Source organism: Oncorhynchus masou, chromosome 10, assembly GCF_036934945.1.
Source record: "Oncorhynchus masou masou isolate Uvic2021 chromosome 10, UVic_Omas_1.1, whole genome shotgun sequence".
Classification (NCBI taxonomy): Eukaryota; Metazoa; Chordata; class Actinopteri; order Salmoniformes; family Salmonidae; genus Oncorhynchus; species Oncorhynchus masou.
The window spans coordinates 3062489-3086110 of NC_088221.1; positions in this window are offsets into that span (position 1 = coordinate 3062489).

Sequence of the window (23622 nt, forward strand, 5' to 3'; positions counted from 1 at the left end):
TTTGTGTGTGCACGTTTGTGCATGTGTGTTTACGTGTGTGTTTATTCTTCCCTCCACAGAATGCAGAGCCCGAGGGCTGTTGTGCCTGCTGTTTGCATTGTTTACTGTGCACTCCCCCAGCGTGTGGGTACAAGAGGAGATGGCCGTGCACTTAGGACCCGCTCTAACCTTTAAATTATTTATTCTGATTGGATTGGACAGCACAACTAGAGGCCCGTAGCATGCTACTGTGACAGGGAGGGAGAGGAGAAGAAATAGTGCAGAGAGGAAAATGAGAACAGGACAGAGAGGAGAAGCAGGAGGAGGAGACGAGAAGCAGGAGGAGGTGAGGAGAGGAGAAGCAGGAGGAAGAGAGGAGAGGAGAAGCAGGAGGAGGAGAACTGACCATAGAGGAGCAGCAGGATAAAGAGAGGAGAGGAGGATGCAATACAATGCACTTCAATCACTTGTGTTTGCTTGCATTTGAAATGTTTTTACTTCATTTCTCTGACTTTAATTGTTCCCCTTTTCCTTCTTGCCTTTCTCCTCATCCTTCTGCTTCGCTGGTCACCAGCTATCAGGCAGCTTGTGGAGAGTGAAGCCTCCTCTCCTCCCTTCCCAATCTGTACTCACCTCACCTCTCCTTTTGGAGATCTGTCCCTCTTCACTTCTGGAGCATCATGGAGGAACCTCAGGTGAGGTTCTCTCCTCCAACCCTCTCTCTTTCTCTTTTCCCTCCTTCCGTCACTCTTTCCTGCCATAAGTCTTAAAATGCTCCTCGAGGAGAGTGGAGCTGGAGTTAAACCCTCATCATTAAATTTCTACTGAGAGGTAGGGGGAGACAGGCAGACATAGGGAGATGGGAGGAATAGGGAAGATTTGGGGGAGAGAGGTGAGAGGCAGGTTAAGATAGGAGAGGCTGAGGGAGATTGAGGGAGACAGAGGGGGGAGACAAGGGATATAGGGGAGGCACGGAGTGACAGAAAGGACACATGGGAGATATGGTGAGACAAGAGACAGACAGGATGAATGCAGGGGAGAACCAGATAGGGGAGGAGGTAGAGAACCAGGTAGGGGAGGAGGTAGAGAACCAGGTAGGGGAGGAGGTAGAGAACCAGGTAAGGGAGAAGTTAGAGAACCAGGTAAGGGATGAGGTAGAGAACCAGGTAGGGGAGGAGGTAGAGAACCAGTTAGGGGAGGAGGTAGAGAACCAGTTGGGGAGGAGGTAGAGAACCAGGTAGGGAAGGAGGTAGAGAACCAGGTAGTGGAGGAGGTAGAGAACCAGATAGGGGAGGTGGTAGAGAACCAGGTAGGGGAGGTGGTAGAGAACCAGGTAGAATGCTATTTTGTTCCAGCAGTAGCTGCACTCTTCCTATGGACACACAGGCAGATGTACACCACCCAACACACTCTCCCCCCACCTCACAACCAATCCAGTTATGTGTGTCTATTAAAGTGATAAGGCTGAGGGGTCTGGTTAAATCCCCAGTCCTCCTGTCATGGTGGATGGGGTGTCGGGGGCCCTATCGGCCCCAGACAGGGCTTCTGGCCTGGTGGGAAGAGGTGGCCCAGGGAAATTGAATTTGCCATTGTGTCTGAAACGCCATCGATTGACTGCTAGAGTTGCCCCAGAGCTGGGGTGGAGAGGAGAGGTTAGAGGAAATGGAAGAGCGGGGCTAAGGGAGAGATGTGTACCTGTTATATGGAGCTTTGACATCAGAGTGGTAATGGACTTGTCCTTGATCATTTCAGTGGTTTCACACCTGCCATAACTCATAAGTTCAGTTACTAACAACTTGTGTTGAAGATCTCATCACAGAATAGGCAGTGGTCTGTGTCTCAGAATCCAGAGGTCATTGTACAGTACAGAAACGACCTCATAGTTCATTTGGCTGTACAATTCAGACTATGCTATTCATAGGGTACCTATAAAATACGATTCAATAATTATATGAGTCTCAAGCCTAGTCCCCTGCAGGTTGCCTATACCACTCAAATCGGTCTGTGGAGTAAGCTATCTCGTTGGCTCTCTGTAGCGTTCTGGGCATCTGGACAAACCCAACACATACAGTGGGGCAAAAAAGTATTTAGTCAGCCACCAATTGTGCAATTGATTCCTGGCTCTCACAGACCTGTAACTTCTTCTTTAAGAGGCTCCTCTGTCCTCCACTCGTTACCTGTATTAATGTCACCTGTTTGAACTTGTTATCAGTATGAAAGACACCTGTCCACAACCTCAAACAGTCACACTCCAAACTCCACTATGCCCAAGACCAAAGATCTGTCAAAGGACATCAGAAACAAAATTGTAGACCTGCACCAGGCTGGGAAGACTGAATCTGCAATAGGTAAGCAGCTTGGTTTGAAGAAATACACTGTGGGAGCAATTATTAGGAAATGGAAGACATACAAGACCACTGATAATCTCCCTTGATCTGGAGCTCTATGCAAGATTTCACCCCGTGGGGTCAAATATTTATTTTTATTTTTTGTTATTTTTTTTCACCTTTATTTAACCAGGTAGGCTAGTTGAGAACAAGTTCTCATTTGCAACTGCGACCTGGCCAATATAAAGCATAGCAGTGTGAACAGACAACACAGAGTTACACATGGAGTAAACAATAAACAAGTCAATAACACAGTAGAAAAAAAAGAGAGTCTATATACATTGTGTGCAAAAGGCATGAGGAGGTAGGCAAATAATTACAATTTTGCAGAACCTCTTGGAACTCCCAATCCCGGATCCGGGATCGTGACTAAAGCCTCAGGCTCATTAGCATAACGCAACGTTAACGATTTCTGAAAATCGCTAATAAAATGAAAATAATGCGTCTGCTCTCAGGATTAGCCTTTTCTTAACAACACTGTCATCTCAGATTTTCAAAATATGCTTTTGAACCATAGAAATTGACTAATTTGTGTAAGAGTATGCAAAGCTAGCATAGCATTTTGAGTAGCATTTAGCACGCAACATTTTCACAAAAACCAGATAACCAAATAAATAAAATCATTTACCTTTGAAGAGCTTCTGATGTTTTCAATGAGGAGACTCAGTTACATACCAAATGCGCAGTTTTTCCTGAAAGCGTCTGTGTGTAGGAGAAATCGTTCCGTTTTCTACATTGCGTCTGGCTACCGAAACGAACCGAAAATTCAGTCACCTACAACGTAAAACTTTTTCCGGATTAACTACATAATATCGACCGAAACATGGCAAACGTTGTTTGGAATCAATCCTCAAGGTGTTTTTTCACATATCTCTTCATTGATATGCAGTTCGTGGAAGCTTGCTTTCCTCTCTGTATCCCATGGAAAAATACTGGCAGCTGTCTTTTGCGCACCAATTTCGGCGCAGGACACCGGGCGGACACCTGGTAAATGTGGTCTCTTATGGTCAATCTTCCAATGATCTGCCTACAAATACGTCACAATGCTGCAGACACCTTGGGGAAACGACAGAAAGGGCAGGCTCATTCCTCTCGCATTCACAGCCATATAAGGAGACAATGGAAAACAGAGCCTCAAAAATCCTGCTCATTTCCTGGATGCCGTCTCATCTTGGTTTTGCCTGAAGCTCACGTTCTAGGGCACGCACAGAACATATCTTGGTAGTTCTGGACACGTCAGAGTGTTTTCTTTCGAAAGCTATCAATTATATGCATAGTCGAGCATCTTTTTGTGACAAAATATCTTGTTTAAAACGGGAACGTTTTTCATCCAAAAATGAAATAGCGCCCCCAGAGCATCAACAGGTTAACACTGGAGTGATAAATGATCAGATGGTCATGTACAGGTAGAGATATTGATGTGCAAAAGAGCAGAAAAGTAAATAAATAAAAACAGTATGGAGATGAGGTAGGTATAATTGGGTGGGCTATTTACCGATAAGGCTATGTACAGCTGCAGCGATCGGTTAGCAGCTCAGATAGCAGAAGTTTGAAGTTGGTGAGGGAGATAAAAGTCTCCAACTTCAGTGATTTCTGCAATTCGTTCCAGTCACAGGCAGCAGAAAACTGGAACGAAAGGCGGCCAAATGAGGTGTTGGCTTTAGGGATGATCAGTGAGGTACACCTGCTGGAGCGCGTTCTACGGGTGGGTGTTGCCATCGTGACCAGTGAACTGAGATAAGGCGGAGCATTACCTAGCATGGACTTGTAGATGACCTGGAACCAGTGGGTGTGGCTACGAATATGTAGCGAGGGCCAGCCGACTAGAGCATACAAGTCGCAGTGGTGGGTGGTATAAGGTGCTTTAGTGACAAAACGGATGGCAATGTGATAAACTGCATCCAGTTTGCTGAGTAGAGTGTTGGAAGCTATTTTGTAGATGACGTCGCCGAAGTCGAGGATCGGTAGGATAGTCAGTTTTACTGGGGTAAGTTTGGCGGCATGAGTGAAGGAGGCTTTGTTGCAGAATATAAAGCAGATTCTGGATTTGATTTTCAATTGGAGATGTTTGATATGAGTCTGGAAGGAGAGTTTACAGTCTAGCCAGACACCTAGGTACTTATAGATGTCCACATATTCAAGGTCGGAACCATCCAGGGTGGTGATACTAGTCAGGCGTGCAGGTGCAGGTAGCGAACGGTTGAAAAGCATACATTTGGTTTTACTAGCGTTTAAGAGCAGTTGGAGGCCACGGAAGGAGTGTTGTATGGCATTGAAGCTTGTTTGGAGGTTAGATAGCACAGTGTCCAAGGACGGGCCGGAAGTATATAGAATGGTGTCGTCTGCGTAGAGGTGGATCAGGGAATCGCCTGCAGCAAGAGCAACATCATTGATATATACAGAGAAAAGATTCGGCCAGAGAATTGAACCCTGTGGCACCCCCATAGACACTGCCAGAGGACCGGACAGCATGCCCTCCGATTTGACACACTGCACTCTGTCTGCAAAGTAGTTGGTGAACCAGGCAAGGCAGTCATCAGAAAAACCAAGGCTGCTGAGTCTGCCGATAAGAATATGGTGATTGACAGAGTCGAAAGCCTTGGCAAGGTCGATGAAGACGGCTGCACAGTACTGTCTTTTATCGATGGCCGTTAAAATGATCACAAGAACGGTGAGCAAAAATCCCAGAACCATACGGGGAGACCTAGTGAATGACCTGCAGAGAGCTAAGACCAAATTAACAAAGCCTACCATCAGTAACACACTACGCCGCCAGGGACTCAAATCCTGCAGTGACAGACGTGTCCCCCTACTTAAGCCAGTACATGTCCAGGCCCGTCTGAAGTTTGCTAGAGAGCATTTGGATGATCCAGAAGAAGATTGGGAGAATGTCATATGGTCAGATGAAACCAAAATAGAACATTTTAGTAAAAACTCAACTCGTCGTGTTTGGAGGACAAAGAACACCATACCTACTGTGAAGTATGAGGGTGGAAACATCATACTTTGGGGCTGTTTTTCTGCAAAAGGACCAGGACGACTGATCCGTGTAAAGGAAAGAATGAATGGGGCCATGTATCGTGAGATTCTGAGTGAAAACCTCCTTCCATCAGCAAGGGCATTGAAGATGAAACGTGGCTGGGTCTTTCAGCATGACAATGATCCCAAACACACCACACGGGCAACGAAGGAGTGGCTCCGTAAGAAGCATTTCAAGGTCCTGGAGTGGCCTTGCCAGTCTCCAGATCTCAACCCCACAGAAAATCTTTGGAGGGAGTTGAAAGTCCGTGTTGCCCAGCAACAGCCCCAAAACATCACTGCTCTAGAGGAGAACTGCATGGAGGAATGGGCCAAAATACCAGCAACAGTGTGTCAAAAACCTTGTGAAGACTTACAGAAAACGTTTGACCTCTGTCATTGCCAACAAAGGGTATATAACAAAGTATTGAGATAAACTTTTGTTATTGACCAAATACTTATTTTCCACCATAATTCACAAATAAATTCATAACAAATCCTACAATGTGATTTTCTGGATTTTCTTTTCTCATTTTGTCTGTCATAGTTGAAGTGTACCTATGATGAAAATTACAGGCCTCTCTCATCTTTTTAAGTGGGAGAACTTGCACAATTGGTGGCTGACTAAATACTTTTTGCCCCACCGTATGTGCAAATGCTATTCGTCGAATACAGCTCTAATTTTAGCACATGTGATTGTACTGATTTTCTTTGATGATCTTAGAACATTTAATGTATTTTTTAATGATATTTTACTTTTTATATTTATGTACAGTACATAGAATTCTAATGTACATATTACTTTTAATTCCACCAAATGGCACATAATCTACTTGAATCTGAAGCTAGAAAGATGATTTATGTGGCTCGGAATGTAATGAATTAATAACAAATTAACTAATAAATTAAGAGGGTGCTAATATGAGTCAATATTAATGAGAGTCTTTAATAATATGAGCCAATCACAATATGAGTCTATAGCCTAGAGGGATGATTGATGAGGCAGTGATGCTCACCCTGCTCCACAGTGAGGATGAAAGGACCAGGCTCTGTTCTGCTGCTCTGGGGGAACAATAGCCTAGAGGGATGATTGATGAGGCAGTGATGCTCACCCTGCTCCACAGTGAGGATGAAAGGACCAGGCTGTATTCTGCTGCTCTGGGGGAACAATAGCCTAGAGGGATGATTGATGATGCAGTGATGCTCACACTGCTCCACAGTGAGGAAAGGACCAGGCTCTATTCTGCTGCTCTGGGGGAACAATAGCCTAGAGGGGTGATTGATGAGGCAGTGATGCTCACACTGCTCCACAGTGAGGATGAAAGGACCAGGCTCTGTTCTGCTGCTCTGGAGGAACAATAGCCTAGAGGGATGATTGATGAGGCAGTGATGCTCACACTGCTCCACAGTGAGGATGAAAGGACCAGGCTCTGTTCTGCTGCTCTGGGGGAACAATAGCCTAGAGGGATGATTGATGAGGCAGTGATGCTCACCCTGCTCCACAGTGAGGATGAAAGGACCAGGCTCTGTTCTGCTGCTCTGGAGGAACAATAGCCTAGAGGGATGATTGATGAGGCAGTGATGCTCACCCTGCTCCACAGTGAGGATGAAAGGACCAGGCTCTATTCTGCTGCTCTGGGGGAACAATAGCCTAGAGGGATGATTGATGAGGCAGTGATGCTCACCCTGCTCCACAGTGAGGATGAAAGGACCAGGCTCTGTTCTGCTGCTCTGGGGGAACAATATCCTAGAGGGATGATTGATGAGGCAGTGATGCTCACCCTGCTCCACAGTGAGGATAAAAGGCACAGGCTCTGTTCTGCTGCTCTGGGGGAACAATAGCCTAGAGGGATGATTGATGAGGCAGTGATGCTCACACTGCTCCACAATGAGGATAAAAGGACCAGGCTCTGTTCTGCTGCTCTGGGGGAACAATAGCCTAGAGGGATGATTGATGAGGCAGTGATGCTCACCCTGCTCCACAGTGAGGATGAAATGACCAGGCTCTGTTCTGCTGCTCTGGGTGAACAATAGTCTAGAGGGATGATTGATGAGGCAGTGATGCTCACCCTGCTCCACAGTGAGGATGAAAGGACCAGGCTCTATTCTGCTGCTCTGGGGGAACAATAGCCTAGAGGGGTGATTGATGAGGCAGTGATGCTCACCCTGCTCCACAGTGAGGATGAAAGGACCAGGCTCTGTTCTGCTGCTCTGGAGGAACAATAGCCTAGAGGGATGATTGATGAGGCAGTGATGCTCACACTGCTCCACAGTGAGGATGAAAGGACCAGGCTCTGTTCTGCTGCTCTGGGGGAACAATAGCCTAGAGGGATGATTGATGAGGCAGTGATGCTCACCCTGCTCCACAGTGAGGATGAAAGGACCAGGCTCTGTTCTGCTGCTCTGGGTGAACAATAGCCTAGAGGGATGATTGATGAGGCAGTGATGCTCACCCTGATCCACAGTGAGGATAAAAGGCCCAGGCTCTGTTCTGCTGCTCTGGGGGAACAATAGCCTAGAGGGATGATTGATGAGGCAGTGATGCTCACCCTGCTCCACAGTGAGGATAAAAGGCCCAGGCTCTGTTCTGCTGCTCTGGGGGAACAATAGCCTAGAGGGATGATTGATGAGGCAGTGATGCTCACACTGCTCCACAATGAGGATAAAAGGACCAGGCTCTGTTCTGCTGCTCTGGGGGAACAATAGCCTAGAGGGATGATTGATGAGGCAGTGATGCTCACCCTGCTCCACAGTGAGGATAAAAGGCCCAGGCTCTGTTCTGCTGCTCTGGGGGAACAATAGCCTAGAGGGATGATTGATGAGGCAGTGATGCTCACACTGCTCCACAGTGAGGATGAAAGGACCAGGCTCTGTTCTGCTGCTCTGGAGGAACAATAGCCTAGAGGGATGATTGATGAGGCAGTGATGCTCACCCTGCTCCACAGTGAGGATGAAAGGACCAGGCTCTGTTCTGCTGCTCTGGAGGAACAATAGCTTAGAGGGATGATTGATGAGGCAGTGATGCTCACCCTGCTCCACAGTGAGGATAAAAGGCCCAGGCTCTGTTCTGCTGCTCTGGAGGAACAATAGCCTAGAGGGATGATTGATGAGGCAGTGATGCTCACACTGCTCCACAGTGAGGATAAAAGGCCCAGGCTCTGTTCTGCTGCTCTGGAGGAACAATAGCCTAGAGGGATGATTGATGAGGCAGTGATGCTCACCCTGCTCCACAGTGAGGATAAAAGGCCCAGGCTCTGTTCTGCTGCTCTGGGGGAACAATAGCTTAGAGGGATGATTGATGAGGCAGTGATGCTCACCCTGCTCCACAGTGAGGATAAAAGGCCCAGGCTCTGTTCTGCTGCTCTGGGGGAACAATAGCCTAGAGGGATGATTGATGAGGCAGTGATGCTCACACTTCTCCACAGTGAGGATGAAAGGACCAGGCTCTGTTCTGCTGCTCTGGAGGAACAATAGCCTAGAGGGATGATTGATGAGGCAGTGATGCTCACCCTGCTCCACAGTGAGGATGAAAGGACCAGGCTCTGTTCTGCTGCTCTGGAGGAACAATAGCCTAGAGGGATGATTGATGAGGCAGTGATGCTCACCCTGCTCCACAGTGAGGATAAAAGGCCCAGGCTCTGTTCTGCTGCTCTGGGGGAACAATAGCCTAGAGGGATGATTGATGAGGCAGTGATGCTCACACTGCTCCACAGTGAGGATAAAAGGCCCAGGCTCTGTTCTGATGCTCTGGGCGAACAATAGCCTAGAGGGATGATTGATGAGGCAGTGATGCTCACACTGCTCCACAGTGAGGATGAAAGGACCAGGCTCTGTTCTGCTGCTCTGGGGGAACAACAGGTCACATGAAGAAAGAGTACATCTTTTTCGTGTGGCAACAGGTCACAAATCTCGCTGCTGTGATTGCACACTCTGGTATTTCACCCAATAGATATTGTATTTGTTTTCAATTTTTTTGTGGGTCTGTGTAATCTGAGGAAATATGTGTCTCTAATATGGTCATACATTTGGAAGGAGGTTAGGAAGTGCTGCTCAGTTTCCACTTCATTTTGTGGGCAGTGTTCATACAGCTTGTCTTCTCTTGAGAGCCAGGTCTGGCTACAGCAACATTCTGCTCTGCATGCAGTATCTGTTTTTTTTTTACGTTGGGCTTGGAGGATATTGTTGCAGAATACTGCATGCATTCTCAATTTGGTGTTTGTCTCATTTCTGAATTCTTGGTTGGTGAGTGGACCCCAGACCTCACAACCATGAAGGGCAATGGATCTTTTAACTGATTCAAGTATTTTTAGACAGATTCTAATAGGTATACAAATGTTATGTTCCTTTTGATGGCATATAATGCCCTACTTGCCTTGTCACTCAGATCGTTCACAGCTTTGTGGAAGTTACCTGTGGTGCCAATGTTTAGGCCGAGGTATGTGTAGTTGCTTGTGTGCTCTAGGGCAATGGTGTCTAGATGGAATTCGTATTTGTGGTCCTGGCAACTGGACCTTTTTTGGAACACCATTATTTTTGTCTTACTGAGATTTAGTGTATGGGCCTGACAGAATCTGTGCAGAAGATCTAGGTGCTGCTGTAGGCCATTCTTGGTTGGGGACAGAAGCACCAGATCATCAGCAAACAGAAGTCGACTTCAGATTCTAGTAGGGTGAGGCCGGGTGATGCCAGGGTTGGGAGTAACAGATTACATGTAATCTGCTACATTTAAGGATTTCAAAAAACGTTATCAGCGAAAATACTGTAATCAGATTACAAATACTTTTGAAAAACTAGATGATTACTTCAAGGACACTTTTAAATTCAGAAATTATGTTTGTGAAAAAAAAATCTTTGACACTTCTCTGTTTTCTCAATGACATTCAAATCAGCTTTGAAAAAAAGGCACAGGTTTAAATGTGTTCCACCTGAGCGATCTGACCACAAGTCAGAGACCACTATGATGACACACCAAATGTGTTTGATGGATACCGGAACAGAGATGGGCAACCATTTTGTTATTGTTTCATCTGTGAATTTGCCCTTTAAACTGCTGGATATTATCAAGATATCAAGATATCAAAGTGCCACCAACAAAATGGTAAACAATAGGCCTATAGCAAAGGCAGCATATGGCATACATTTTTCACATTTAAATAGCACTTTTCAGTAGTGCTCAAAGCATGCCATTCCATGAGTGCAGCATTTATTTTTCAACTCATATCAATGAGCCCAATTAGTCCTGCATGACAACAAAACAAAAACAACAGAGGAGGGCTAGCTAATAGGTCCTTTGTTTAACCTGAGCATGACCCCAAAACTATTTGGCTAATCTATACTTCCATATTTCCAAGTCCTATTCTTGAAAATAAAGTGGTATATTATTTATAGGAATGACTGGAATTCTAGACTTTCGTTTTTAACTTCTTAGTGATCCCTTCCCGCTCGAATCCCGTTAACGGGATTGATTTGACAACATCCAGTGAAATTGCAGAGCGCCAAATTCAAAAACAGAATTACTCACAATAAAAATTAATAAAACATACAAGTGTTATACATCAAAATAAAGAGTAACTTTTTGTTAACCCAGCCGTAGTGTCAGATTTCAAATAGGCTTTATGGCGAAAGCAGACCATGCGATTATCTGAGGACAGCGCAACGCATACAATCACATGAAAATCAGATTTCAACCAGGCAGGTGCGCGACAAAAGTCAGAAATGGCAATATAATTAATGCTTACCTTTAAAGATCTTCTTCTGTTGGCACTCCAAAATGTCCCAGAAACATCACAAATGGTCCTTTTGTTCAATAATGTTCAATAATGTCATTCTTTATGTCCCAAAAATGTCAATTTATTTGATGCATTTGATTCAGAAATATACCGGTTCCAACTCGCCCAACATGCCTACAAAGTATCTAATAAGTTACCTGTAATCTTGGTCCAAACATTTCAAACAATGTTCCTAATCCAACCTTAGGTATCCTAAAACGTAAATAATTAATACAATTTAAGACGGAATATACTGTGTTCAATACCGGATAAATACAACGTGTTCCTGTTCGCGCAACAAACATAAGAGTCACTTGGCTTGAAACTCACAAAGAACAGCCCTACTTCCTCATTTCTCAAAAGAATAACATCAACCAATTTCTAAAGACTGTTGACATCTAGTGGAAGCCATAGGAACTGCAACCAGGTTCCTATTAAATAGAGCTTCCCATAGAAACCAATTGAAAACACAGTGAGCTCAATTTATTTTTTCCTGGATGGTTTGTCCTCGGGGTTTCGCCTGCCAAAACAGTTCTGTTATACTCACATACATTATTTTAACAGTGTTAGAAACGAGAAAGTGTGTTCAATCCACATCTACAATTGTATGCATATCCTGGCTTCTGGGCCTGATTAGCAGGCAGTTTACTTTGGGCATGCTTTTCATCCGGACGTGAAAATAATGCCCCCTATCCCAAAGAAGTTTTAATGTAAAGATATCATTTAATCATTTTAATTATTATATGTAGTAGAAAGAAAGCGATGGGTTAGAAGAAGCCTACATAGCTGGCCATTTTACTGTATGGATTGGTTATGTCAATTTTAACATTGATTTATCCTGCAATAGATGTTGTTCAATTGATAACATACATTTTTGTCTTCATCTAATACCTCTTAAGGGGAAAGTCATCTAAAAGTAACAGAATATAATCAGATCACATGACTGAGTTTGGGTCATACAAAAGTTACATTACTGATTACAATTTTGGACAGGTAAATAGCAACTGTAATGGATTACATTTAGAAAGTAACCTACCCAACCCTGGGTGCTGCAGACTGTTCTAGTGCCCTCGCCAATTTGTTGATATATATGTTGAAGAGGGTGGGGCTTAAACTGCATCCATGTCTCACCCCACAGCCCTGTGGAAATGTTTTGGGTGTTTTTGCCAATTTTAACCACACACTTGTTGTTTGTATACATGGATTTATAATGTCGTATGTTTTCCCCCCAACACCACTTTCGATAAATTTGTATAGCAGACCCTCATGCCAAATTGAGTCAAAAGCTTTTATGAAGTCAACAAAGCATGAGAAGACTTTGCCTTTGTTTTGGTTTGTTTGTCAATTAGGGTGCACAGGGTGAATACATGGTGTGTCTTACGGTAATTTGGTAAAAAGCTAATTTGACATTTGTTCCCTGCATTGTTTTCACTGAAGAAATGTACAAGTCTGCTGTTATTGATAATGCAGAGGATTGGGGTCAAAGAGTTATTGGGGTCAAATTTGTGGTTTGGGGTTATCCTTGGTTCCAAATATTGGGGAAGATGCCAGAGTTGAGGAGGATGTTAACCTCTTGCGACGACCAATCCCGTATCCGGGAGCGTAATCGCAGCCTCAAATGCATTAGCATAACGCAGCGGACATAAATACCCCTAGAAACTTTTCCTATTCATGAAAATCGCAAATGAAATGAAATAAATATATTCAAACACAAGCTTAGCCTTTTAATAATAGCCAATTGGATCTTGTGGTCTGTATATTTTATTATTTCATGTAGGATACCATCAACACCACAGGCCTTTTTGAGTTGGAGGGTTTGTATTTTGTCCTGTAGTTCATTCAATGTATTTGGAGAATCCAGTGGGTTCTGGTAGTCTTTAATAGCTGATTCTAAGATTTGCAATTGATCAAGTAAACTCAGCATTGTCAACTGCGTTTATTTTCAGCAAACTTAACATGTGTAAATATTTGTATGAACATAACAAGATTGAACAACTGAGACATAAACTGAACAGGTTCCACAGACATGCGACTAATATAAATGGAATAATGTGTCCCTAAACAAAGAGGGGGTCAAAATCAAAAGAAACAGTCAGTATCTGGTGTGGCCACCAGCTGCATTAAGTACTGAAGTGCATCTCCTCCTCATGGACTGCACCAGATGCCAGTTCTTGCAGTGAGATGTTACCCCACTCTTCCACCAAGGCACCTGCAAGTTCCAGACAATTCTGGGGGGAATGGCCCTAGCCCTCACCATCCGATCCAACAGGTCCCAGACGTGCTCAATGGGATTGAGATCCGGGCTTTTCGCTGGCCATGGCAGAACACTGACCTTCCTGTCTTGCAGGAAATCATGCACAGAACGAGCAGTATGGCTGGTGGCATTGTCATGCTGGAGGGTCATGTCAGGATGAGCCTGCGGGAAGGGTACCACATGAGGGAGGAGGAAGTCTTCCCTGTAACGCACAGTGTTGAGATTGACTGCAATGACAACAAGCTCAGTCCAATGATGCTGCGACACACCGTCCCAGACCATGACAGACCCTCCACCTCCAAAGCAATCCAGCTTCAGAGTACAAGCCTCGGTGTAACGCTCATTCCTTCGACAATAAACGCAAATCCGACCATCATCTCTGGTGAGACAAAACCGCGACTCGTCAGTGAAGAGCACTTTTGCCACTCCTGTCTGGTCCAGCGACAGTGGGTTTGTGCCCATAGGCGACGTTGTTGCCAGTGATGTCAGGTGAGGACCTGCCTTACAACAGGCCTACAAGCCCTCAGTCCAGCTTCTCTCAGCCTATTGCGGACTGTCTGAGCACTGATGGAGGGATTGTGCGTTCCTGGTGTAACTCAGGCAGTTGTTGTTGCCATCCTGTACTTGTCCCACAGGTGTAATGTTTGGATATACCGATCCTGTGTGGGTGTTGTTACACATGGTCTGCCACTGTGAGGACGATCAGTTGTCCATCCTGTCTCCATGTTGCTCTGTCTTAGGTGTCTCATAGTACAGACATTGCAATTTATTCCCCTGGCCACACATGCAGTCCTCATGCCTCCTTGCAGCATGCCTCAGGCACATTGACACAGATGAGTAGGGACCCTGGGCATCTTTCTCTTGGTGTTTTTCAGAGTCAGTAGAACGGCCTCTTTAGTGTCCTAAATTTTAATAACTGTGACCTTAATTGCCTACCATCTGTAAGCTGTTATTGTGTTAATGACAGTTCCAAAGGTGCATGTTCATTAATTGTTTATGGTTCATTGAACAAGCATGAGAAACAGTGTTTAAACCCTTTACAATGAAGATCTGTGAAGTTATTTGGATTTTTACTAGTTTCTGTGAAGGACATGGTTCTGAAAAGGGATGTTTCTTTTTTTGCTGAGTTTATATATTTTTGCTGTTTGTTCTTTGTTATAAAGCCAAAAAGATTAGAGAAGTGGTTTTTCCACACATCTCCATTTTGGACAGATAACTCTTCTTGTTGTTGTTTGCTTAATGTGTTCCAAATTTCATAGAAGTGGTTAAATTCTATGAATTCTTCAATGACATTGAGCTGATTTCTGACGTGCTGATCCTTCTTCTTCCATAGTGTATTTCTGTATTGTTTTAGTGATTCGCCATGGTGAAGGCCTAGACTCAGGATTTCTGGGTCTCTATGTTTTAGATGGATAGTTTTCTCAAATGTTATCTTAGGTTTTTGCATTCTTCATCAAACCATTTGTCATTGTTGTTAAAAACTTCTTCGGATTGGTGTCCCTTCCACGGGACGGTTGAGCTAACCATTATTTTGCTAATCGCTAATACAATTAGAATGAGGTTGTATGTAACAAGAACATTGCCCAGGACATAGACATATCTGATATTGGCAGAAAGCTTAAATTCTTGTTAATCTAACTCCAATATCCAATTTACAGTAGCCATTACAGTATAATAATACCATGCTATTGTTTGAGGAGAGTTCATAATTTTGAACATGGAAAGTTATTAATAAACAAATTAGGCTCATTTGATCAGGAGTTATGACCCATTTTTTGGGTTGTTTTGTCATAGTTGTGTCTAGGGGGGAATATTTGGGAGGTAATACTGTCTCCCTGTGTGCTGAGAGTGTCAGGTTCTTGTCAAGTTCTGGCATTTAGGTCTCCACAGGCTAGTGCATGTCCCTGGGCCTGGAAATGGTTGATCTCCCCATCTAGGATGGAGAAGCTGTCATCGTTAAAGTATGGGGATTCTATCGGGGGGATACAGGCAGCACACATGAGGAGATTTTTATCTGTTGAGATCATTTCTTTCTCTCTCTCACTCTCACACCACACACGCGCACACACACACTACAGTAGAGGTTTCCCTTATATCAATACTTTATTTGCCTTCCTTATTGTAACTGTAAAGAAAACACATTTTTCAATATCAAAGATAAATGTAGAAATGCAAAGAATGCTGTCCATGGGGTGTCCTATAGAGGCCCAAACTGTGGGTGTTATGTACTAATTAGGGAGACGGAGTGTATTCCAAAGGGCACATGGAATAGGGTCCCATTTGGGATGCATCACAGTCTACTCAGACATCAATAGGTTCCATCAGACTGCACTTTGCCCAATAATAGATGTCCTCTTTTACCCCATTATAGAGGGATGCAGATTGCTTCGCTATAGGAGCTCAAACACACAGACCAGACACACAGAAACTCACAAACACTGACATGCACACATAAAGATATGCATGCACACACATATATACACATATATCTCTACCTCGATTTCTCTCTCTCTCTCTCTCTCTCTCTCTCTCTCTCTCTCTCTCTCTCTCTCTCTAATTGACTGACACTGACTCAGACCATTGGTGAATCACGCAGCCCCCGCAAGGCAAGGGGAACCACAGGCTTTGGGGGCCTTCAACCCCCTGGGGGTCGCTCCCATAGAATTAGGAATTAGAATAGTAGAATGGACATGAACCTTCTTATGATAGGAAAAAGGTCAGCCATTTTGGTCAGGTCAACAATGGTTTGCCAGTGCTGTGATAAGATCGTGTACAATATTGAATTTGAAGAATGCATCTGCACCGTATGTTCGTTTGACAGCTAGCTAGCTGGACAGTTTTAGAGGAATGATTTCATCATGTCTTCAAATGAACTCCCAATATGCAAACATTCCATTCAAACAATGCAGTCAATCCACAGCCATACACTAGCTCAAATCAGTAGATGATAGGACTTAGACAAGTTGGAAATTCTACAATCAATGATATTGTATCATAAATTAACAATATATATTTTTTTAAATGTATGGTCTGTTTACATATATTTTTAGAGGCTCAGTATACAGAACATTTGTATAAAACCTATTTAAACTGTATTTATGATTATATGACGATATTTTAGGTTTACAATAATTCTATTATGCAATTTTTGCTAAGTAAAATCAGGACTATGCCTTGACTGCCATTCATTCCAATAGGTTATCAATAATTGTGGAATAATCTGAAATGTGTAGTTGTGACTATCCTCTTCAAGAAGTGTTGATATTAACACCCAATAGATCACATATATTTAACAATCCCTTGAAAACAACATGCTTATGTCAATGGTTTAGCAGAGCTGGGGGTCTCCTTGCCCCCCAGCAGCCAAATCAAACACGATAACGACCTATAAGACTAGTTTTGATTTCTCCCAATATGGCTGCCATTTCCACCCCATTCTAGATTTTCGAGGGCTTTATGACGTAGCCCCTCTAGTAATTTAATAGGATCTCTATGCTCAACCCCCCCCCCCCCCAGATAGGATTTGAACACATCATTAGCCATGCCGAAAACATTTAGAATTACAGGAAATTACTAGTTTTACTAATAAAACAGCAACATTTTCTCTCATCCTCATCGCAAAATGTGTAGTGAAGCATGATTAGCTACAAAACTGCATAGTTTTCACAGACCTTGCGGAATGCCACTTACTCACACAACAACCACGTCAGAGAGTTGCTATAGTTTAGCATTATAAGCAGTATTTGAACAGGTCTCAGATCTGTTTTAAACTAACCTGATGTGAAATGCTATCCTGAGCCCGTATGACAGACAACAGTATGTATGTTGCAGAACCAGGCCACAGTATTCTTGCGTAATAAGAAAGGGCTGCAATGTTTTTAATAAGTAATTCCAGCATCCGTCCTACTGGAGACCTACAGTCCTTATTATCTGCCATGGATTTTCAGTAACAGAGTCAGACACACACACCTCGTCTCAATGCATCATTACACCTGTGGAGTCGAGAGCCAGAGTGACGTACGTGTGTGTGTGTGTCTGTACGATATGCCCCTACACTGACCACGGGTGTGTGTGTTAAGGTCACCTGTGAATGTGAACGTGCTTCAACCATACTTCCTGCAGGAAACAGGATGAGATGATGGATGAGTGTTTTATTGTTAAACCCTTAGGCATGTCTGATACTGTTATGTTAACGCGTCCCTATTTAGACTGCTTAGGGATGCCAGAGTTCTGTAGAGGATAGAGGCTACACCAAGAGCAGTGCCAAGACACATCATAATAACAATGTTATAATAACAATTAAATGTTATGATAATGTTGGATTTAGTTTAAATGGAATAGAATGGAATAGAACAGCTCCCGAGTTGTGCAGCGGTCTAAGGTACTGCATCTCACTGCTAGAGGAGTCACTACAGACCCTGGTTCAATTCCAGGCTGTATCACAACCGGCCTTTATTGATCCCCAGGGTAAAATGAGGGTGTCAGCAGTTGAGATAATGCTCTCCAAGTGCTCAAAGTGCTGTACAATATAAAGGTAGGAAATCACCTAATCTACAACCAATGTGTAAGGCCCATAGTATGACATATCTGATGGACAAGATTACAAACAATGGATTTGTTCAAACATCACGGGTGTATTCGGGATGGTTTCAATGTTAAATCAATGTTCCCGAATGGCAAATACTCTTGTTTGACTGTTAAGTTTACATAACGCTGTCAGTGCCGATATTGGCCAGCTCTTTATTTTCCCCAGCAGGCTTAGCAGTGGTGTCAGAGACCCTTTATAGGTGTGGCTGTGTATGTGTGTTTCTTTATGTGTGTGTGTGTGTGTGTTGGCAGTCCAGAGTATTTTCCTTTTCTCTTTTATTCAGCGATCCCTTTTTGATCTTGTGTGAAATACTGTAGGTGAAGGGTCTTGCCCTACCGCCCCAGGCCTGACGCCTATGGTTTATCAGAGGTACATAGCCATTCCGCAAAGCACCCCCCCCCCCCCAGGGTCCGTCAGTAGAACCAGGGTCCAGCGCCGACCTCTAGTGTGTGAGTGTGTGTGTAGCATTATTCTAATCATTACCCTGCTTACTGACAGGTTAACTGCTGACCCTTTGACCCAGGAAGCTCTCCAGTGTCAGCCTCCGCATGTTCTCTGTTCACTGTTATCAGTAGGGAAAATTAAATGTAAATTAAATGCAGCGTAAAAATAGATGATGGGGGCTTGTACCTCAGAATTTTCCCCTCCTTTTTCGCTCCCTCTCCCTTCTCCCTTTTTCGCTCCCTCTCCCTTCCTCCTTCCCTCTGCCCCTCTCTCCTTCCATTTGCTGGTGTGATCGTAGTTTTGGTTTGGAATAAATCCCTGATACTCTCTTTCTCTCGCTCTTTCTACTCACCTCCTGATTTCCTACTTTCTATGCCAAATTCCACATTCATTCTGGCGTTAGCTCAGACAGTATCTGGGTTGACTTAGGCATCCAGTGTGTACAGTGCCTTCAGAAAGTATTCAGACCTCTTGACTTTTTCCACATTTTGTTACGCTACAGCTTTATAATTATTTTTTTTATTTTTTAAAATGTTCCTCATCAATCTACATGCAATACCTCATAATGACAAAACTAAAACAGGTTTTACATTTTTCTTTAATGGAAATATAACATTTATGTAACTATTCAGACAATTTACTTTGTTGAAGCACCTTTAGAAGTGATTACAGCCTGAGTCTTCTTGGGTATGACGCTACAAGCTTGGCACACCTGTATTTGGGGAGTTTCTCCGATTCCTCTCCGCAGATCCTCTCAAGTTCTGTTCGGTTGGATGCGTTGCTGCACATTTCCGGGTCTCTCCAGAGATGTTCGATCGTATTTCAAGTCTGAGCTCTGGCTGGGACACTCAAGGACATTCAGAGACTTGTCCGGGAAGCCACTCCTGCATTGTCTTGGCTGTGAGCTTAGGGTCATTATCCTGTTGGAAGGTGAACCTTTGCTCCAATCTGAGGTCCATAGCACTCTGGAGCAGGTTTTCCTCAAGGATCTCTCTATACTTTTCCACGTTCATCTTTCCCTCGATCCTTACTAGTCTCCCAGTCCCTGCCGCTGGATAACATCCCCACAGCATAATGCTTCGACCACCGTGCTTCACTGTAGGGGTGGTACCAGGTTTCCTCCAGACGTGATGCTTGGCATTCACGCCAAATAGTTCAATCTTGTTTTCATCAGACCAGATAATCTTGTTTCTCATGCTCTGAGAGTCATTAGGTGCCTTTTGGCAAACTCCAAGTGGGCTGTCAAGTGCCTTTTACTGAGGAGTGGCTTCTGTCTGGCCACTCTACCATAAAAGCCTGATTGGTTGAGTGCTGCAGAGTTGGTTGTCCTTCTGGAATGTTCTCCCATCTCAACAGAGAAACTCTAGAGCACTGTCAGAATGAATATTGGGTTCTAGGTCACCTCCCTGACCAAGGACCTTCTCCCCCGATTGCTCAGTCTGGCTGGGCGGCCAGCTTTAGGAAGAGTCTTGATGGTTCCAAACTTATTTCATTTAAGAATGATGGAGGCCACTGTGTTCTTGGGGACCTTCAATGCAGCAGGAATGTTTTGCTACCCTTCCCCAGATCTGTGCCTCGACACAATCCTGTCTCGGAGCTCCACGACGATTCCTTCGACCTCATGGCTTGGTTTTTGCCCTGACATGCACTGTCAACCGTGAGACCTTATATAGACAGGTGTGTCCTTTTCCAAATCATGTTAAATCAATTGAATTGACCACGGGTGATTGTAGAAGTTGTAGAAACATCTCAAGGATGATCAATGAAACCAATATGTACCTGAGCTCAATTTTGAGTTTCATAGAAAAAGGGTCTGAATACTTATCAATAAGGTATTTTCTGGTTTGGATTTTTTATAAATTTGCAAAAAAAATGATAACCTGTTTTCACATTGTAATTATGGGGTATTGTGTGTAGATTGCTGAGGAGTTTTGGTTATGTAATACATTTTAGAATATGGCTGTAAAGTATCAACATTTGGAAAAAGTCAAGGGATCTGAATACTTTCCAAAGGCACTGTATTCCTGTTGGTAAGCAAAGAAAATACATACCAGCCAAGAGACCAATGTACTGTATGTTATGTATGAGGGAGAGCCCCCTCGTCAATGTTATTCACAACAGAGCAAAATTATAAAGCTCTCTCTCTTGTTCTCTGCTCTGTCTTTCTCATCTCTGTACAGTATGTGCCATTTGGCAGACTCTTTTTTCCAAAGCAACTTATAGTCATGCTTGTATACATTTTATGTATGGGTGGCCCTGGGAAATGAACCCACAATACTGGCGTTACAAGTGCTATGCTCTACCTACTGAGCTATACCCTCGCTCTCTCTTCTGTCTCTTGTCTTCTCTCTCTGTGATGGAGATAGCCAGTTTGATCTGGTGTTATGGTCTTTCAGAGCGGTCGAATGGCGCTTCAATTAGACTGCATTGTTGTTGCTCAACCGTCTAAGGGGTCCCCCTGCAACGCGAGGGCTCTAAAAGCCGGGGCACACTGCATCAGTATTATTGTCGTTCTTCAGCTTGGAGGTTATTGGGCAGCTGCTGGCTGCCCCCCACTGGCAGAGCCCCATTCACGTCGCCTCTCCTTTCACCACACCACTACTCCATTGATCCCCCTCTTTTCTCCTCTGTCCTTTCCTCTATCCTGGCTCCCACATTCATTTAGGATTGCTCGGATAGGAAACATTTTAATTTCCGGCGCTCCTTGTTCCTCCAACTAGATATCTCTCTCTCTCTCTCTCTCTCTCTCTCGCTCTCTCTCTCGCTCTCTCTCTCGCTCTCTCTCTCTCTCTCGCTCTCTCTCTCTTTTAACTCTCCCCATTTCTTCCCTCTCCTTTTGTTATTAGTCAGGGACTGTATAAGTAATTTAATGCTTGATTCCGTGATTGATTTCCTAATTTGAATTTAGACACCAAATATCATTGTACCCCACATCGATGACATCTCACTATCTGATTTTTGGAAGGCGTTTGCATCTGCATTATTGTATGTGTGTGGTGATCACGGTTTCATCTGTGTAGTATAATCCATTATAGAGCAGATACGGGATGTCAGTCTTTGTTGCATATGATTTGATTTCTGTCGGCACCATAATAGATTTAAGTGGCCAGTCTTTGAAGCTCTTTCCATGTTGTCTCAATGTGGCCGGTGTCTCTGTCGCTCACTGTGTGTGTGTGCGTGTGTGTGCATGTGTGTGCAATATGACTGTGTGTGTTTGCGTGTGTGCGTTTGTGCATGCATAATATCTTTGTGTGTGCATATCTGTGTGTGTGAGTTTCTGTGTGTCTGGTTTGTGCGTTTGAGCTCCTATAGCGAAGCAATCTGCATACCTCTGTAATGGGGTAGTGGACAGCTATTATTGGGGCTATGTGCAGTCTGATGGAACCTATTGATGTCTGAGTAGACTGTGGATGCATCCAAAATGGTACCATATTCTATACATAGTGCATTACTTTTGACCAGAGCCATATTGGCCATGGTCCAAATTAGTGCACTATATAGGGAATAGTGTGCAATTTGGAATGCATTCCGTCTCCCTAATTAGTACATAACACCCACAGTTTGGGCCTCTATAGGACACCCCATGGACAGCATTCTTTGCATTTCTACATTTACCTTTGATATTGAAAATGTGTTGGGACTTTTGAGGTTCTCCTGAGTGGCACAGTGGTCTAATCCATTGCATCGCAGTGCAAGAGGTGTCACGACAGACCTGGGTTCAATCCTGGGCTCTTTCGCAGCCGGCAGCGACCGGGAGACCCATGAGTTGGCACACAATTGGCCCAGCGTTTTCTGGGTTAGGGGATGGTTTGGCCAGCTAGGATGTCCTTGTCCCACCCCCTTGTGGCGGGCCTGGTGCTGACTTTGGTTGCAAGCTGTAAGGTGTTAGCTCTGATACGTTGGTGCAGCTTCCGGGTCAAGAAGCAGTGCGGCTTGGTGGGGTCGTGTTTCAGAGGATGCATGGCTCTCGACCTTCGCCTCTCCGAGTCTATACAGGAGGTGCAGCGATGGGACAAGAATGTAACTATCAATTGGATATCACGAATTTGGGGAGAAAAAGGGGTACAAAAAATATTAAAAAATAAAGTTAATGAATCTATTGTGGTTTTTAAAGTTGTTGTTTTTTTACAGTTTTTCGTAAAAAGAAATGTTGATCTGAGGGATAATGGAAACCTCTCCTGTTCTTTTTTTTCTGTGTGTGTGTGTGTGCATTTGTGTGTGCCTGTGCTGACTGTCCGGGTGTGTGTTTTCACCAGTGTGTCTGACACAATCTGTGGCACACTGTGTTTTGCACACTAATTCCAGTGCCTCACACCCAGCACATCAGATATTTTGGAGTGTGTCATTGATTTGCGGATCGAGCTCTGCGCTCCTTGTCCTTCACTTAGTGCTGAAATCAATGCTCCTTGCCTTTGACCATGCATTAAAACCCAACCCTCTACCCCTCTACCCCTCCTCTCTGGGACATTGACTGTGGCTTAAAGCCTGTGGTCGTCTACTGTAGCTGTGTCTGTCCTTGAACCTGTGATCTGGCCCTTGACTGTGTTATTATCAATGTGTGTTTTCATCTGTTTAACATCCACCAAATTGAATTCACTTTGATGTGTGTTTCACAGCAATAAAGTACAGTCATCTTCTGCTACATGTGACAATGGATAAACAAGCAATGGAAGGAGAATGAGAGGAAAGGGTGAGGGAGGATAAGACTGGAGGGAGCAATGGAGTAGGGAGGAGAGAGGGAGACAAGTGGATGGAGAGAAAGGAAAGAGGAGGAGAGAGAAGGGATGATGGGTTGAGGGAGGAGAGAGGAAGAGAGATGGATGGGGGAAAAGGGAGACAGAGAAGATTAGGAAAGAGAGAGGAAGAGGGGATGGAGGAGGAAGAGAGGGAGGAGGAGAGGAGGAATTGAGTAAAACAAGGTGTTCTGTTGTCTTGTATTGCTATTGATTGACTTTCTGACTAGTGAACAGCAGCAGTGGAAGGCAGCACCCTACCGCTAAGTAGACAGCTAGACTCATACCGGGACAGCTGTGTGTGTGTGTGTGTGTGTGTGTGTGTGTGTGTGTGTGTGTGTGTGTGTGTGTGTGTGTGTGTGTGTGTTTTTGCATGTGTAGTCAGAATGGGAAGTATGTTTGTGATCGAGAGATTTGTGTGTGTGTGTGTTAAAAGCAAGTGTAGTCAGAA